We start from the raw sequence: 6,162 nt of genomic DNA on the forward strand, positions 1-6,162 counted from the left end.
AGTACTCATGATACGTGCTTCTAACATCACGCTTATGTGTGTGTGTGTGTGTTTTATAGCAAAGTCACATCGGACTATCTACTGAGCCCACTGAATGGAATCGAACCCCTGATTTTAGCGTTGTAAATCTCTAGACGTACCGCTGTACTAGCGGGAGGCATCACGCTTGTAGTTTTTAACTTTGGATACACAGTTAATGTAGTAAACCAAACTTACCTTCTTTTTTTAACGTCTTTATAATTATCACACGACACTAAGTAGCTCTTATGATCACAGTTACCATTTTTAAATTTTAATCTCACATAAAACCAAATACACTGGGCTTCGGTGTTGAATATACCTTCTCGCACTATCAAAGAAAACAGGATTTTTTTTTCTTTATTCGTGGTATCGTTCTTGTATAATCCTGAAAAAAAAAGATATTATTAAACTTTTACAAATGTTCCATATAATTAACCGAACAAACATACTGACACATTGACACAAAACTTTACGACCCAAACTACATTATTAAAGAGTTTTCAATAAACCTTGGATACCAATATGAAAAATTTCAATCTGAACAAGTGTTTGTTTTAGAATGTTTAGGAATGTAGCATGTGAAGCGTTAGATTCGAATTTTATAGGCGCCGAGAAAAATAACAGAGTGGTGAATGTAATTTTACTAAATTGTCTATTTGAATAAATCTTTTAAAGACCACATATGAAACCAACTATCTGATTAAAAATAGAATAATTACCTTCAGATTTCATAGAGTTTGGTTCACTATGGTGGTACAGCAGGTAAGTTTTATTTTATAAGGGTTATGTTTCAGTTATGTTGTAATTATGGAAATTCCATGGGAAATACTCTTACAGAGGAACAGTTTCTAGTCTTACATCACAATACCGTAAGGTAATGAGGAAAAGTTGTTGCAAGATATCCAATTCATGTATTACACAAATATTAAACGAACATTTGTTTATAGATACATGAACAATGACAACGTTCTGGAAAATACTTATGTGTCATTTTGCATCCGTGAAAACGACATGATAATGCTGTTCTGAAGTGAATAGTGACATTTTTATGGAGCGTATGTGTCCTTTTACACTGGTCAAGAAGACATAATAATAATTTTCTGAAGAGTGTAGGTCACTTTACACTGGTCAAGAAGATATAGTAACAATTTTCTAAAGAGTATGGGCTATTTCACACTGGTCAATTTAACATAATAATATTGTTCAAGAGAGCATGTGTCATTTTACACTGGTCAAGATGGCATAGTAATACTGTTCTAGAATTTATGGGTTATTTTACACCTGTGAAGAAGACATAGTATTACTGTTCTGGAGAGTATTGGTCCTTTTACATTGATTAAGAAGACAGTAATACTGTTCTAGAAAGTATGGGTCATTTTTATATTGGTCAAGATAACATATTAATACTGTTCTGGAATTTATGGGTAATTTTACATTAGTGAAGAAGACATAACATTTTTTTTAGTATGAGACTAATGTTAAAACACTTTTGTTGTAATATAATGTTTACAAAGAAACACGAATTCACCTCCCTAACTCCTGAACTCAAAATATGCAGTCTTAATACCAACTAGTCTTCATTGTTTCTTTTAGAATCTGGCTTTGGACTGAATAAAACAATATCTACTCTAGCACTATCAAATTTTTAAATGGTAGATTACAGATTTGTTCAAATTCAATTACAGCTTCTTGAGGTTACATGCGCTAGATGTCCTTACCTTAAAAGTAATTCACTTATTCAGATGCTAGCACTCCCGAATCTTTGTGCAATTACACGTTTTTCTAAAGAAAAAAGTAAATTTCCATTTTTTCCGGAATAACTAAATTTAGGATTCAATCAGGCATACAGATGGTGTGATAATATTAGGTTTGCCTCATTTCCTTGAACATTCTTTTTAAATAAAAGAAACAGAATACAGTAGCACTTTATGTCCATTTCCATCTTACATTGAAATTCCAAAGACTTTATTGCCAATATAATAATCACCAACCAACTGGAATTTAAATATGAAATGCAAGCGGATGTGCCAATGCCTTATTAGGCGGTTGGAAGAAGAACCTAACACTCGTCCGAAGGCATGTTGTGGATCTCGAAATGGTTTGATCTCAGCCAGAAAAAAGGGGTTCTTCTTCTTTAAAATTTTGCTGGTTTCTGAACTGGAGATAAGATAGCTATTCAACACTAACCACGAAAAGGGTGGTTGACGTCACTTTATAGCGCCCCATGGCTGAAGTAGCTAACATAATTGGTTAAGGAATTCGAATTCGCATGTTGAGCATTTTAACAACCAGGCTATTCCACTCCAAAACTGAAGAGAAGATAGGTATTCAACATCATCCACCTCCAACTCTTAGGCTACTCTCGTTTAATTCAACAGGGGGATGGGCCGCCACATTTATAGCACACTCATGATCCTCAACGTAATGTGAGGAAATGTTGCAGAAACAGGTCAAACCATAAACGAAAAGCAAAATTATGTCAACAACTTGACCAAAATATCTTCATCGATGAAAATACATTTTAATTATCAGAATTTACAAATTGGATGGTAAATGCACACTAAAACTAAGCTAAAAATACATAATATCATAATTATGTGAAACATAACAGGCCACACAAAGCATGTTAAAATGCAAAAATAAACGAAAGTCATTGCATTTGAATGAACAGAGAAATAGTTTTTTCTTTTAATTAAAATATATAAGTTTGCACAAGAACCTTTTTTCTTATGAGATAAGATCACTGATCAAATATAATTTTCCAAAATTACAAATGTGTAAGGAGGCGCGGTTAGAGCGGTTTAAAATATTCATCTATAATTTGTGTTAACTATTAAGCATCACGGTGATTAAGTGATAAGTATCATATCTTACAACAACAAAGTTCGTGTTTTGATATCCACGGTAGGCAGAGCACAGTTAGTTCATTGTTTAGTTTTGATCTTAATAACAAATAATTGAAATGAAACAAAAGTTATTCAATAAATTTCCGAATTGTATCTTTAGTTATAAGCGAAAAAGATGTCATAAAAAGGGAGCAAAGTTAGTAGAGGCTGATGTTTAACTGTTTCATTGGTCATAAGATTTGCGTAGAAAAGGATATAACAAATGACACAGTATTTTTTATAGCTTTTATAGCTTTTTCCAATGTAATCTGTCATTAAATTTCCAAATAAAATAACGTCTGATTGTCATTATCCTACATTTAACACTAAGAATAATAACTGTAGATTAAATGACAATAACTTGTCTGGAGAGAGGAATGGATGTTATAGAATTTTTAACAATTCGACCGAAAGAAACATGATCAGAATGACAAAAGCTCCTTCGCAGTAAAACGGGAGTCTGATGACGACCTGCCTTCCCTCTGGTCTTATACTGCTAAATTAGGGACGGCTAGCGCAGATAGCCATCATGTAACTCTGCGCGAAATTCAAAAAACAAAATAAACAAACAAATGAAGCCAAAGCAATCTTAAGGCTTTCCTTGATGGCGAGTTTTGTGGAAACCTACGCATACTAACTACAGCAAAATAAGTTAGAGTCAGTATTATAACACTACAGAGGTGGGTATGTGTGTTTTCTTATATCAAAGCCACATTGGGCTTTCTGCTTTGTCCACCGAGGGGAATCGAACCCCCTGATTTTAGCGTTGTAAATCCATAAACTTACCGTTGTCCCAACGGAAGACAGCACTGCTGAAAGAAAGAACTTATAAAATATATATATACATAATACAGTGACATTGTTAAAAAAAAAAAACAATGAAAAGAAGCTTTATCATATTACCAAATAATTAAATTTATAAAATGATAAACATCCCGAGAACTTTCGAAAAATTAAAAAATGAATTTTGATGGTCAGTATTAAAACACCAAAGGAATAAACAAACAAAAATATGGCATTTTTTTGGTACTGTTCTTTAATATTTCGTGTGACAGTGATTTGTTTAGAGAGCAGCATCGATTGTACGCTCTTACATTTTATGCTTATCTTAAGATTACACCACTAAAATCATTATTAAGTGTATTTACATGTTTCTTATGACTTCTAGTAAAAAAAAATTCAATTTATGGTTTTGGAGTGTGGTTATAAACGAATACATTATTTTAGAAAAAAACAAACAGAAGTCAATTCCAGATAAGTTGAGCAATTCCCATGAAATAGTATTGTAAATTTAAGTTTAACTAATGTATAATACATTATAATGACAGTCACAACTAAGTTTGGCATAACAGAGGGCTCAACGCAGGAGCATATGGCCTCCACTTTTTGACAAAGTAGTAAAATAGCCAGTTTTAATATATGTAAACCATAACTTAAAAAATATAATAAAGTCAGTTAAACAGCACGAAGAGCCTAAAAATGTAAGACAAACCGCAAGTGCCAACATGCTTACTGACTAAGGCCCTCGATGACTCAACGTTAAGTTTAGGGTTTATAACGCTAAAAATTGGGTTTCGATGCTTCTTGTTGACATATCACAGATAACCCAAGTCCACTATGTAGCTTTATTCTTAATAACTAACAAATAAGGAAGCGAGAAAAGGTTTGAAAATATGTATCTTATCACCAATATATATATATATATAACCTTCAAGTTATTTTAATTGTGTCATATTTTCATATTGTCATGACTAAAGAAATTGAATTACTGTCTCTTCAGGAAACTTTTAAGTAGCTAAAGCATTCCACTAACCTGTTTTTCTCTATTTTCATAAGTTGGTTGTGATATTTTGTGTTTTTTCCTCTGTTATTATTCTCGACAGGACTTGTCTCGTTACTTGAAATCATTGCCAGGAATACATACAACACCTGTAACAAGAAAATCAAGTTAGGTGTAACACCTAGAAGTGGAAAATCAAGTTTCTATAAAAGAGCAAGCTCAACGTAGCCCCACGATAAAGTATATGAAGTCTGAAAGTATATTTCATTACTGACGCTTATGTTGCTCCTGGCTCGAGAATGGTCTACCTAGCAAAACTAAAACTATAATTTCTCAGGCCTTGAAACACTTCTCAAGAATCGAGTGGAAGTGTTGTTAAATCACAAGGTGTGGAATTTATTAAAAGTTATGAAGAATCGTTTAAGTAAAGCTCTCGATATAAAAAAAATATAGCATTTGGTTTTTGAAACGAAAAACGAGTTCTCTTTTCTCTCTTGAATACCACTGAGCTATTGGGAAGCGGTAAGTCTCATGACTTATAACGCCAATAACCGAGTTTCAATACCTGTGGTGAGCAGAATATAAAGTGTTGTATTTAACAACAACTAAACCAAGTAATACTTGGGTAGCTCTCAACTTTAACTTTCAAACAATTGTTTGTTAATTTTTTTTTGCAAATCCGTCTGTAATTTTGAAGTGTTAGATTAAAGAAAAGGCAATTAATTAACACCACTCACCACTAAAGCCATAACTACTTCTGAAGAAATCTTTGTCGCATCCACACAAACAAACACACACATAATTAAACGCTTCATTTTTAACTGGGCCCGGCATGGCCAAGTGCGTTAAGGCGTGCGACTCGTAATCCGAGGGTCGCGGGTTCGCATCCCCGTCGCGCCAAACATGCTCGCCCTTTCAGCTGTGGGGGCGTTATAATATGACGGTCAATCACCCTATTCGTTGGTAAAAGAGTAGCCCAAGAGTTGGCGGTGGGTGGTGATGACTAGCTGCCTTGCCTCTAGTCTTACACTGCTAAATTAGGGACGGCTAGCATAGATAGCCCTCGAGTAGCTTTGTGCGAAATTCAAAAACAAAGAACAATTCATTTTTAACCATAAATCTGACTTGAGTTGAATATTGGCTTTAGGTACTGCTCACTACCAGCTCTTGTGCTACCCTTGTAAGGTCGAATAACAGTATTTAAGTGCTCCTTTTATAACTACAAACCCAAATTGCGAACGCGTTTTACATCATATTTTACTTATTTGTCTACTTGCGGTAGCGAACCATGGAACTTCGGCAAGATTTCAAACAAACTCATTTCCAGTGAAGCTAGGTACACAACTGTATTTTCGACTATACGAAAAATAAAAATAAAATGAAGCTGATTTGTTTAAAAAATTTCACAATGAAAACACGAAAGGGAAAAGACAAATACTTAAATGCGAATTTCAAATCCGTGTCTAACACTTGCAC

The 6,162-nt window shown here is 33.7% G+C and overlaps 1 long non-coding RNA gene across 1 annotated transcript; it reads right to left on the bottom strand.

The window, feature by feature from the left end:
• Nucleotides 1-262: 262 nt before the first annotated feature.
• On the bottom strand, nucleotides 263-5,948 carry LOC143257583 (uncharacterized). The gene is made up of 3 exons (XR_013031946.1): nucleotides 5,424-5,948; nucleotides 4,720-4,835; nucleotides 263-406 (listed from the first exon to the last, which is right to left on the bottom strand). It is a non-coding gene; the product is annotated as an uncharacterized LOC143257583 (long non-coding RNA).
• Between the last annotated feature and the right edge of the window lie 214 nt (nucleotides 5,949-6,162).

Source organism: Tachypleus tridentatus, chromosome 7 (assembly GCF_004210375.1).
Source record: "Tachypleus tridentatus isolate NWPU-2018 chromosome 7, ASM421037v1, whole genome shotgun sequence".
Lineage (NCBI taxonomy): Eukaryota > Metazoa > Arthropoda > Merostomata > Xiphosura > Limulidae > Tachypleus > Tachypleus tridentatus.